Below are 12,913 nucleotides of genomic sequence, written 5' to 3' on the forward strand. Positions count from 1 at the left end.
GCCACACCAAGACGTCTCTAACTTACTTTGTAGTTATTGTTAAGTTCCGTCGAGTCTGTATAGGGTTTCCGAGGAACAATTGGTGAGTTTGAGCTGCTGACTTTACAGTTTACAGATCAGTGCTGAATTTACAGCGCCACACCAGTATATTTTCAATAAGAGATAAGCAAACTACAGATCCTTCGATAGCTCAGTTGGTAGAGCGGAGGACTGTAGATGTGTAAGTTGGTTATCCTTAGGTCGCTGGTTCGAATCCGGCTCGAAGGACAGTTGTTTTGAAGCCCTTTTGGTTCAAACTCACCATCTGGTCCTGGGAAACCCTGGGGTTTCCTATGATGAAAGACACTTAACAATAACAAACAACTTACTTTGGGATACTTAGTAAGACCACTTTATGGAACTCTGATAGCGGTAGTGGTTAGGAATCGGTCAGCAGTTAGAAACTATCAGCTGCTCCGCGGGAGAAAGATGAGGCTTTCTGCTCCCGTACAGATTTACAGCCTCGGAAACCCTGTTCAGGGTCGCTATGGGTCGGAACCGACTCGACGGCACTTAACAACAGCAACAACAACTCTACCAACTGAGCTATCAAAGGACTCTCCCAATGATACATTCTCTTAAAAACCCTTAAAATAATGATAGTGTCGTGGATTTATTTTTACTATATTGGTCAAAGATATTATGTAGATTATACAGACCAAAAAATATTGCTATAAAATCATCGAAGGCTTTATTAAACAAAAATATCAAAATGTGAAGCTATTGTTTCTTGGGGTAGCCAGCATGTCTGAAGGCATTTCCTTTTTTTAAACCCTTCCCCAGAGAATTCTGAGATCTTCGATTTTACACTGCACAAAACAGAGATGTTCCTTTTCTATATTGTTTTAGTTTGTGAAACAAAAAGAAATCTGCAAGGGCAAGATCAGGGTTGTAGGGTGGATGGGGTAAGGTTTCCCAATGAAATTCTCATAGGTCAGCCCTTGGCACTGCAAAGAATGAGCAGGTGTGTTGTCAGAACGGAAAAAAATTTGGCACAGCTTTCTTGAACTTTTTATCACCAATGCAATTTTCTATGAAAGCTTCTTCATATTAAGCTCCCGTGATTGTCCTGTGTCTTCCAAGAAAGTCCATCAAGATTACAAAATTACCCCTTTGGTATCTCAAAAAACTCTCCATAACCTTTAGAGTTGCCTTCTCTGCCTTGAATTTAACTGGCCCAGCAGAGCCCCTATAAAGTCTCTCTTTTTTTTTCATCTATATTTTAAGGTAAGAGATGGATGGCCAAGTGGCAGCATCGATGGACTCAAGTGTGGCAACAGTAGTGAGGTTGGCCCAGGATTGGGCAGTGTTTTCGTTCTGCTGTGCATAAGGTCGCAATGGGTCCATACCGACTCGATGGCACCTAACAACAAAAACAACATATTTTAAGGTACCAGCTGCTCCTCCGAAACCCTATGCAGGGTCGCTATGGGTCGGAACTGACTCGACAGCACTTAACAACAACAGCAAGGAGACTAAGACTAGTTTACTCGGTAGAGAACTTGTCTACAGACATCCACTGATTGCAGAGACATGTTTAAACACATTTTGTTTGGAATAAACTTGTGTATGTATGAACTAGAACCCTAGTAGCAATACTTTTAGACTTATCCTAGTGTTTCTATTTGCTTTGAAAATATAGCTAATCCTAAGTAGTCTTTTTATGCATTGAAAATGTTCTGTATAATGATCTGGGTATGATTTTATGAATTTATAAATATATAAAAGTCTATTAAATTGTGTGTTTAAGATATTACTGTATGTAAGTTGTATCTTAAAACAAAAGCATTATCCATTTCCTATGCCCTCCTCCAGGTATAATGTCGTTAAGTGCCGGCATGTCAGTTCTAACTCATAAGGACACTGTATAAGGTTCCCAAGGAGTGGCTGGTGGGTTTCAACTACTGACCTTGCAATTAGCAGTCCAGTGCTTATCCTATGGCACCAGGACTATAGTAATTGTGCTCAACGTCCTTCTGTCTCATTACCCACTTAAAGATGTTTTGGTTTGGAAGGTAAAAGGTATCATCACCCTAAATACAGACAACTGGGTTGGAAAGCTTCCAAGGTCGTGAAACAGCAAAGTCCAATGTCCATTTTAATTAAAATCATTTAATTAAATTTAAAATTTAAATCCATTTAAATTTTAATATCACTGAGATTCTCCTTTCTGAAAATCAAATCATGTATATATATTCATAACTGCTAATGAAGCATGTGGAATGTTTTGTGTGAATATGTAAGTATACAATTTTTAGTTGATTAGATTATTTGGGTGACTGATATATTGCAAGTGAAGCAACTGAAACAAACTAAAAGCACTCAAAACATTTAAATGGAAATATAAATATTCCTTTTGAAAATCACATTATCAAATATCAAGGTTCAGCAGAAATTATTGCATGCTCAGTTCCTGTGCTTAAGGAAGGTAGAAATGGACACAAATGAGGAATTTGCTAGACCATCTGGAAAGAAGACATTGCTTGATTTATGTAAGGAAAATATTGAGTGGATTTCTGTGTAAAATATCTCTATAAATATACTATTGAAAAAAATTTAATTTTAATGTCAAAAACCCATCCACTCATCAAAAAATATTATATTTAACTCAGCAATCAAATTCTTTTCCTTGAGAAACTAAGAAAATACCAGGTGGTAACATTTCCATCTTAATCTAATAGAGGATGAACAGCTGGAGGTGAGGGCTAGGGAATGGGAAGAGACTTGGAAAAAGGACAGTTTCTTTCCCATATTATTAGGTGTCCTATCTAGATCTTGAGTATCAACTAGAAAAGCAGAAGAGATGCCAACATATCATGAAATTTTAGGATGCTGCTGGACTCATTTGGTACAGCAATAACTGTCTTGGCCAGGAGACAGAAATATTATTGGAGTAACAGAACCAGAAAACAAGTCCACCTTTCTGCCTCCATCCTCACCTTCTCCTTCTGGCTTCCCTTTTGGCAAAGCTTAATAGAGATCAGGTAGTAAAGCAGCAATTGATTTACAGAGTCCCATCACTGTGTCACAAGACAAATTAAAGAAGTGTGTGATCCTTAAGGTTTTGAATGTATTGGTTTGGCCAGGATTCCCAGTGGTTTAGCAGTTAAGATGTAGTTATCACCTCCATGATGAGATCTAATATAATGCAATCACCCCCATGATGTGATCTGATATGATCATCTCTGATATGATTTTAATTATCCTATGTCTTGTAAATTCTAGTGTGATGCTGTAGGATAAGCTGGACCATCAGGTGGGTTTGAATCACTGGTTGGCAATTCAAACTCACCAGTTAAAATTCGGAACCCTATACAGGGTCATTATCAGATAGAACCAACTCCACAGCACTTAACAATAACAACATAATGTTAATGAGGTCAGATGTAATCTAATGCATTAGGTTGTATCTTAAGTCAATTTCTTTGGATATATAAAAGGAGAAAGAAGTGAGCAGAAAGATAGAGACCATATTCTATTACCACAAAGAAAGAAGAGGCAGAAGTGGAGTGCATCCTTAGGGCCTGGGGTCCCTGTACTGTGAAGCTCCTAGATAAAAACCCATGCCAAGACATGGAGGTCTCCAAGGACTGCTGGACCTACAGATGTGGAAAGGAGACATGGACTTTTTGCAGAGCCCGTATTTGGCCTTCTAGACTTCCAAACTGTGAAAGAATCTACTTCAGCTTTTTAAAGTCATTCACTTGTGACATTTCTGTCATGGCAGTCCTAGATAGCTAAGACAAAGAGTGAGTTTGGAGTTGAGTCGATAGTTTCACGACTGGTAAAACTTCCATGTGAATTTTAAGGTAATACTACCTTAAAATTCACATGGAAGTTTTACCAGTCGTGAAACTATCGACTCAACTCCAAACTTCTGGATCCTGGAGTCCTGGTATGGCGCTGTGAATTAATGTGCTGGACTGCAAAGTTGGCTTGAACTTCAAGCTCACCAGTCACTCCTCAGAAACAGGGTTGCTATGGTTGCTATGGGTTGGAACTAACTCGATGGCACTTAATAACGTTCTTGATCCTAGTATGCGCTGTAGGATAGGCAATGGACTGCTAACCAGAAGGTTGTTCAATCCCACAATCTGGCCCTTGGCCACTATGAGTTGGAACTGACTTGAGGGCACTTAACAACAGCAACTCTTGATCTTCATTTTACCTCTGTGGAAACTGTGAGATTGGAGAGTTCAATACCTAATCCAATGCTACTGAAAACAGGAACTCCTAGCTCATGGCTCAAAGCCTCTATACAAACCAGTTGCACCCAGTTCACATTCAATCATGCTGAAGTAAAGTCCATGGTTTTGAGCTATAGAGTTGAGTTATATTCTTTCTATCCAATTCCACATTTGCTCGGTAACAGTCATGGAGAAGAAGCAGGGAGAAAAGAATGAGGGGAGGTGTCACACTGCATCTGTAGTTGAATAAATTCTGTCCAGAGAAGAGGAGGAGAAAGCATCTAAATGATGGTTGACCTTGAGCTGAGATTTGAGATAAATGATGGTTTTCTTTACATACTTGGATCACTTGTTTTTAACTCTCTTACCTAAGATGTCAGGGGCAGAAAGGTGGTGGTTTCTTCCCACACAAAAAAAAATTATCCACTTTCTTTTTCAGTTTAAACTGCAATGAAAAAGTAAAAGAAAAGCTCAAATATTAAACGCATTATAAAGATCTTGAAAAGGCTTAACAGGGAGGTACACAGCATAGGGACATACTTGTAGAGTCACTTTCTACAAGTTAAGTGGCCTTCTCCAGTTCAATGACCTTCTCCAATTCAGTGTTGATCGTCATTCACCAATTTAATTGAGATTTACTGTTGTTGGGTGCCGACGAGTCTGTTCAGACCCAGAGCGACCCTGTGTACAGTAGAACGAAAACACGGCCGGGTGCTACGCCATTTCCACAAGTGTTGCTACGCTTGAGCCCATTGTTGCAACCATTGTGCCAATCCATCTCGTTGAGGGTCTTCCTCTTTTTCGCTGACCCTCCACTTTACCAAGCATGATGTTCTTCTTTAGGGACTAGTCCATCCTGATAATATGTACAAAGTATGAGAGACGAAGTCTGGCCATCTTAGCTTCTAAGGATGCACTTCCAACACAGATTTGTTCTTCTTGCAGTCCATGGCACCTAGAAAACCTTAAACCCTAAAAAGTGGAGCCTCTAATAGTAGACTTTAAAGCAAGGAAGCAATTGAAGGTGTAGGAGTTGGTTGTGGGGCTTCATATTTGTGTCCATAAGAACCTCCTCTTCTGGACCAGCTTCTGGAGACCAGCGTTTACATGGTACTCAACAGGCCCGTAAGACAGAAAAAGGCAACTACTTTTGCCTTTTTGTGTGTGTGTGTACAAGGAATGTGGCTCTACGGCGGCAAATATATGTGCTTCTCCTGTTAATGTTTACCTTAGGAAAAAAATCAACTTGGCGGTAACCCTTGGGGGGAAAAAATAAAAAGCAAGCTAGAATGAAGTAGGACATTAACCAGCTCGCACGCCCCCTGGTGGACATGCGTCCAATATGGTGATTAAACCGGAGAAAGCAGGCCTTACCGGACATTCGTAGAACATAGTGACCCTGGACAATATGTTTCTGGAGACAACAAAGACAACAGGTGGAACGTTTAAGAGCTCAGGGATTAAAGGGAACTATTAGAAAATTCAACGCCGAACGTAATTGCTTGAGACACTTGAGTTTCCTTAATAGCAACATCGCAATTTCCTTCCGGTTCCCGGTTTCCGTCGACAACCATTCAAGTGTTAAACTGATGCCCGACTTCCAAAATTTTCTGTGAACTTCGCGTCTAGGTCCATCGGCAATGTATCCTCCTCCTGGCAGAGCTCAGCAATCGGAAATAAGTTAGAGATGGTCGTAAAGGGGAAACTTGTCCAAGGGTTATATAATTACCACTGATTTATACAGCCCTGCACGTCATCCTATTACAAAAAAGAAAGTAATAACTCAGGGCCGAGTCAATTTCGACAGAAAAAGAGTGATTACACATGAAAATAGCAGCGGATCATGAATTACTTCTAGATATTAAAGAGCGTAGAGGAAGTAAGGTATTTTGTCCAGTTGGGGAATTAGCTCAAATGGTAGAGCGCTCGCTTAGCATGCGAGAGGTAGCGGGATCGATGCCCGCATTCTCCAGTTTTATGTTTCCTCTTACCAATTGGTCTTTACTTTCGTCCTCTGTAAATATCTGGCAAAAACATGTGCCATTCCGTAGTAGGGATGATCTTTACGTGAATTTTAAAAAACAACCTTCCTCTTCATACTACTAAAATGGACAGAACTTCGGGATTTCACTTATAATTTCCATATCTGAAACTTTATCTCTGCCATGTGAATTTATAAATCTACACTTTAGTCCTTTGTGTTAAATTTGCATTTTAATTCTCAGAATCTATTTTCCACATGTTCGACCTATTAAAGATCATTTCACGTTCTTACAACTAGAGCAAATGCACTTCCATTTGTTATTGAGATGATGGGGAGTCAACGAGTGTGTTTGAAGTTTTGGTTTTTAATATTCACTTTTCATCTTCTGGAATCATCTGCTTCTTGTGTATTACTGACTTTGCTAGTGGTGGCTGATGGCTCAAAATGTGAAAGGGGGATTGGGATAAAGAATCTATCTGGTCTAAAATCCAAGATGTCTTGGCAAGAGCTCAGTTTAAATCACAAACATTATCTTTGAAAAGAAAAATTGCTTTTCTACTTTTTTGTCCCCAACTCACTTTCAATAAGCAAGGGGTTAATTGGGCGCATACAATTTAAACCAGTCTTCAGCTATTAATAGAGGTAGCTTCAAGGAGAAGCTGGTGAGCTTGAACCACTTGACCTTGCAGTTCAAACGACTTTGCAGTGTGACGCATTAGCCTACAGCGCCACACCAGGACTCCTCTCAAACTTTGCTGCACCTTAAAATCACTTAGGGAGCTGTTTCTTTAAAATACCAATGCCTGCATCTCACCTCCAAAGTAGTCAAGAGTATAAACACTTTGTAAAATCTTTTAAGGTGATTCTGATATCCACTGAAGTTTCTTGTCAGTAGTGAAAACTACCATGACATAATTAAACGGAGAAAGAATAGTTGTTTCCCCAAATTTCATCAAGAACCGGACTCTGAGGGCGGTTGCCTGCAGTGGATCTGGCGTCACTTGGAAAAAACTTCCCCAGCGCCTCAGAAGTTTCAGACCACAAGAGGGCGCGCATACACCATCAATTAACTATTTTCTTTCTAACACCATCGAGCCGGCAGCTCTCCGCCCATTACCGACACAAGAGTTGGGGGCGGAAACCCTTCTCGGGACCCGAAGCTCAGAGGTCCAAACTGTTCACCTCGTCAGCGTTCGAGATAACTCCACCGCCCCTGTGGTATGTAGACAAGGTTTGATTGTATGTGTTGTTATGGAGACCAATCATTCAAAAATATTAGATATGCTGCACATAGAAGATAATTTTTAAGACATGCATAGAGAAAACGTGTAACTGCAATGAGCCTTTTCGAGAATTTGTATAAAAGGAATCTGCACCTCCAAGATGTGAGAATAATTCAAAAGGTGAATTCCTTCGAGCCGGATTCGAACCAGCGACCTAAGGATCCCTGTCATTGTCCACTACAGTCCTCCGCTCTACCAACTGAGCTATCGAAGGATTCACGCTGCAGTCACAACCCGCTGGGGATGCCATCTCTGCATAAGTTGAGAGGCCCACTGTGCTTGCTTTTGTATATTCATTTGTGTTGATGAGAAGTTCTTCCCAGTGACTTTGGTTTTTTTGGTGTATGATCTAACACCCCGCCCAAATCAACATTTAGAGGTCTTCTGCCCTTATCAGGGAGAAAACAGCAACACTGTTACTCAACAGTTTGCAAACAGGGAAATGAAATGATTGAGCATCCCAACTTTGACCTCTGCTTATAATAAACTCACTAAAATATTCTCAACTTAACATTCATTAGTCCCTTTAGGTAAACAAGACCATAGCACTAATTCTTAACTCAGAAACCTCTGGATGGAGAACTAAAACTATTTTTTAGTGACCTACCCACACAGAACTAGAAAGTAATAATGCCACTCAAATCAGTTATTTTTGCTAAGTGTAAAATCCTAGTCTAGTTTTCTATGACTGTCTGAAAGGTCGTTGTTAATGGAAGAGTGGTTTATACAATTCAGGTATAGATCAAAGCAATAAAGAAGTTCACCTGCGGTAGTATCCACCATCAACAATCTGTTTGAATCCTCTTCAACTTACTTTGAAGGTCATTACATTTTTCACACAATAGAGCCAAACAGAATAAGTGACCTTATTCATCCGAATATGGTATGAAACAGACATTCACTCTTCTGTGGTATAAAGAAAGATTTTCTCCTCCTGTGAACATGAATTAAAAGCAGATTACTAACCAGTTGACAGGTATTAACATAAAACATGAACATTTTATTTTGAATGAGATCAGTTTGTATAAAGTATAAAATTCTATCTCCTCCCTACTTTTTATATGGCTGTCATCATAATTTATAGATTTTGTCAAAGTAAACTTTTAAAAACCTTAAATGTATGACTGTCATACAAATGTAGACTATACAGTTGTCAAGAGATTTAACTCAGTGATGGAACCAGCAAGATGGTAAAAGGAGTTTGAAGAATTATAGAAAAGACAGAAACATTAATAACCACAGAAAGTAGCAATGTTGTTATAACATGACTAAATATGATACAGACTGGAAGATGCCTGACAGGGTAACACAACTGCAACTTTTTCTTGCTTTTTGTTTTGAAATGCGACAGAAAATAACTACATCTTTCTCAAAGTTCATAAGCTACCAGTTAGCATTTTTTCATTACAGAACTGTAAAGCGCCCTTATCAATAAGTTGTTGTTGTTGTTGTATCATTGAATTGAATAAGTAGTAAATCAAAATAAAATTATATTCTCATACTGCAATGGCTCTCCAAGGGACTATTTTGCCTCCCACTTGACAACATAACATAGTTAGTACTGATGGGAGGCCACAGGCATATAAATAGGTTGTTGTTGAGTGACGTCGAATCGGTTCTGACCCATAGAGACCCTGTATAGGGTTTCTAAGGAGCAGCTGGTGAGTTTGAACCAACCTTGTGGTTCAAACCAACTTTGCAGTCCAGCGCATTTGCTCACAACACACCCCCAGGACTCTATATAATAATAGATGGGGCCAAGAATGCTGCTAAACACCCTACAGTGCACAGCCTCTCACAACAAAGAATTATCCAGTCCAAAATACTTCAAGTAAAGTATTCTCAGACTAAAGAATGAGAGAATTCTGTGTAAATCTGTTAGAAAATGCTTTGAGTCTAGTATGACATTGAAAAGGTAAATAGGCATCTTTGTTGTTGCTGTTGCCTATTTTAAATTTTTTGGTGTTTTTCTTAAAGCATGAGAAAAAACCTGTTAAATATAATTTACATATATATATAGGTTTTTATTGTGAATTGAGTGATAGTTTACATCAGAGAACACTGGTTTTGCACTCATGCTATCGTATTTCATTTCATTGCAATGATTACAATCCCCTCCGTGCATCATCATTCAACAGTATTTGCTTCTATTTCCTCTGTGTGTGCTTTTTGGATGTACACAAAAGCACTCAGGAATATATAATCATTTAGACAACCAAAGGGTACATTCTGCAAGCCTGCCTCCTGGCCACCAGCACACAGCCTTTCTCTTTCGATGAGTCTAGAGTCTTCAGCTGCTCTCTCTCTCCATGTCCTCATCTCTGACTCCATCTCTGGTGTTGCTGCTTCTCTGGATAGGGTCCCACATTCCGTTCATGCTCTTCTCTCTTGGTGGTCCTAGGGGCCTTTGTTCCTGGAATGTAAAATTAACTACTCCCTCCTTTATGTTACAAAACTTCTGCCTTTACAGTTGTGACAATTACAATTAGTCATGATAACAATTATTCACTATTGAATAGTAAGAGTCTTATACCCATCTCCTTTTACCAGACCCATCTAGACAAGATGAAAACTATTCAGTGGGGATTCTAAACAATCTGAATCTAAACTACCTCTTGAAAACTTGTAAGCCAGTCACTTTGTGCCTTTATAACCCCCTCCCACCTCCATTTTAGGTAGCCAATAGCTAAGTTGCCCGTCCCTATCAACCCTGTGTACAGTTGGTATTTTAAGCTACTACATTCATAAGTATAGGTCAAGGTCATCAAATTGTAGCAATTTACACTTCTTTCCTTTATCAAATTTGTCTTCTTCTAATTGAGTTGTGATCATCAAACCATCAAAGCTATGTCAAATGGGTACTATCTGCAAGTTTGGGCATTCTTGTGCATCTCCCCTCACTTCATATTAGCTGGCCGCTTTACTCTAAGCTCTAGCCCTCTGTGGCTATGTCCATGGGCTTATGAGTCCCCATGTCTCACCATACTTCAGACCAACCATCCCTTCCTCTTCTTACTCTCATCACCAGGTCACATAATATATTTTTTAAGTCAGTATGAACCTTTTAATAAAAAACAAAAACAATACAGAGTTCATTATGTGACTTATTTTTAAAGGTTTGTTGTTGTTGCTAAGTAATACATCTCCTGTATTACTCTCCATCTGTGTTGTTGCTGTTGTTTGGTGTTGTCCAGTTGGTTTCAACTCAGTGACCCCCCCCCACTGTACAACAGAATGAAACACTACCCTGTCCTGTACCATACATACTCACAGTTCTATGTTTGAGCCCATTGTTGCAGCCATTGTGTCAATCCATCTTGTTGGGAGTCTTCCTCTTTCTCACTCACCTACTATTTTACCAAACATGATGGCCTGCTCCAGAAGGACTGGTCTCTCCTAATGACACGGCCAAAGTATGTGAGAAACTGTCTAGCCATCCTTACTTTTAAGGAGCCGTCTGACTGTACTTCTTCCAACACAGATTTGCCTGTTCTTTTGGCAGTCCATAGTAATTTCAATATTCTTCTTCAATTACATAATCCAAAGGCATAAATTCTTCCTTTCACATGCATAACTTCCTTCCATTGTCTAACTTTCACGTGCATAGCAGGTGATTGAAAACACCATGGCTTAGATCAGGCGCACCTTAGTCCTCAAAGTGACATCTTTGCTTTTTAACACTTTAAAGTGATCTTTTGCAGTAGATTTGGCCAATTGTTTGATTTATTGACTACTGCTTCCATGGGTGCTGATTGTAAAATCCAAATAAAATTATATCTTTCACAACTTCAATTTTTTCTGTTTGCTTATTGGTCCAGTCGTGAGGGCTTTTGATGTTGAGGTGTGACCCATACTAAAAGTTGTAATCTTTGACCTTCACCAGTAAGTTCTCCAAGCCCTCTTCACTTTCCTTGTCTATATTAACATTTTCTAGTTAATAAAGGGAGTTTTTTTTTTTTCTACAGCTGTCACCTCATTCTGACCATCGCTATCCTCTGATATGACTCCTGATATGACCATATCTTCAAAATGGTTTTTTACTTGTCCCCTCAGTTTTGTGGTCATCACAAATCAGAAAGGTGTCAAAGAAAGAAGTCATTAAAGAGAGTCCATATTTCCTATTACTCTCCCATTCCCACGGGCCTTTCCTGCCCTTTATTGTGAATAATGATTGGGCTCCACTGAAATAAAAACTGAAACACAAGAAGGGAAATGAAACCTCTTATTTAAAGTCTGATCTGCTAATAGGATCCTCTAGTGTAAACAAGTGTCATCTATGACTTCTTTATGATTGTGAATTGGGCTCAAACAAGTGACTTTGAGTGAACTCAGAGGCAGGATCCACTCCTTCCTTGGTTTTTTTCCCACCCCACAATTTAGAAGATTCAGAGCCTGAAACAGGATCTAAAGCGACTTGAGCGAGACAGGGGGAAGTGGCAGATTTGGGTGATACATAGGGGTGCATGTGAATAACATGTATTCTTATATGTCAAAGATCATGTGTGATTCTTGTATATAAACCTAGAATTATTTTCTTTATTTTCAAAATAAAATACAACCCAACGTGAAAACAGAAAGCAAAAACGGTTTTGGTATCCTTTTCTTTTTCTTCTTCATATTCTTAGATGTAATTGGGAGGTGAGAGTTCCTGAATCCTCTCTCAATTCCACTCCAAACCATACAAAAGGCGAGAGGATCACGGAGCATTTGAGGCCTGGCATAAGAGGCCAAAACTTAGAACACACAGATAGTTGCTCAGAGATAATTTGACTTGCTAATTAGGAAGGCGGTAACAGCCTGGTAATAGAGTCCGGGTGTGGCGCTGTGGGTTAATGCGCTTGACCACGAAGTTTGCTTGAACCGCAAGGTTGACACTTCAAGTTCATCAGCCGCTCTTCGAGACAGGGTGGCTGTAGGTCGGAACCGACTTCATGGTATTTAACAACAACAGCAGCAGCTTTTTGAGACTAGGTGGGGGTGGGGTGGACAAACGCACAAAGAAAACTGAAACCTCGCGAGACTTTAGGCGCGCCTGCGCGTGATGATTCTCTCGGTCTTCGTTCTTTGTGCGCTGTTTTGGCGTCCAAATCGCAACGTCTCGTCTCTCTTGATCTTTTCTCAGCTTCTTTTGCACCCCACCCGATACGCTTTCTTTCCTTGTGTGTTTTTACGAAGAGTCAAGAAGGAAATGAGCGAGAAGCAGAAGGTAAGGGGGCGTTCCGCGAGCGTTTTGGGGTGCGGCTGGGGAAGCGAGAAATGGGGAGGGGTCGGTGCTGGGACCGAGCCCGGACTTGCAGTGGAAAAGGCTTTGTGACGTAAAATGGTGACGTGCGGCCAAGGCTGAGCGGGGAGCGGCTGCGGAGTAGCCTGGGACCCGCGGTGGGGAAGGCGATGGCGGCCGCTCTGCTTTTAGCGGGCGG

The 12,913-nt window shown here is 40.1% G+C and overlaps 3 non-coding genes across 3 annotated transcripts; 2 read left to right on the plus strand and 1 right to left on the minus strand.

Annotated features, from left to right (window-relative positions):
• Window positions 1-179: 179 nt before the first annotated feature.
• TRNAY-GUA lies at window positions 180-267 on the plus strand. Its single transcript is given in 2 exon segments — window positions 180-216; window positions 232-267. It is a non-coding gene; the product is annotated as a tRNA-Tyr (tRNA).
• A 5,858-nt stretch (window positions 268-6,125) lies between these two features.
• Window positions 6,126-6,198, plus strand: TRNAA-AGC. The gene has a single exon. It is a non-coding gene; the product is annotated as a tRNA-Ala (tRNA).
• A 1,421-nt stretch (window positions 6,199-7,619) lies between these two features.
• Window positions 7,620-7,707, minus strand: TRNAY-GUA. The gene is given in 2 exon segments: window positions 7,620-7,655; window positions 7,671-7,707. It is a non-coding gene; the product is annotated as a tRNA-Tyr (tRNA).
• Window positions 7,708-12,913: the final 5,206 nt, after the last annotated feature.

This window comes from Chrysochloris asiatica, unplaced genomic scaffold (assembly GCF_000296735.1).
Source record: "Chrysochloris asiatica unplaced genomic scaffold, ChrAsi1.0 scaffold00213, whole genome shotgun sequence".
NCBI classification, from domain to species: Eukaryota; Metazoa; Chordata; class Mammalia; order Afrosoricida; family Chrysochloridae; genus Chrysochloris; species Chrysochloris asiatica.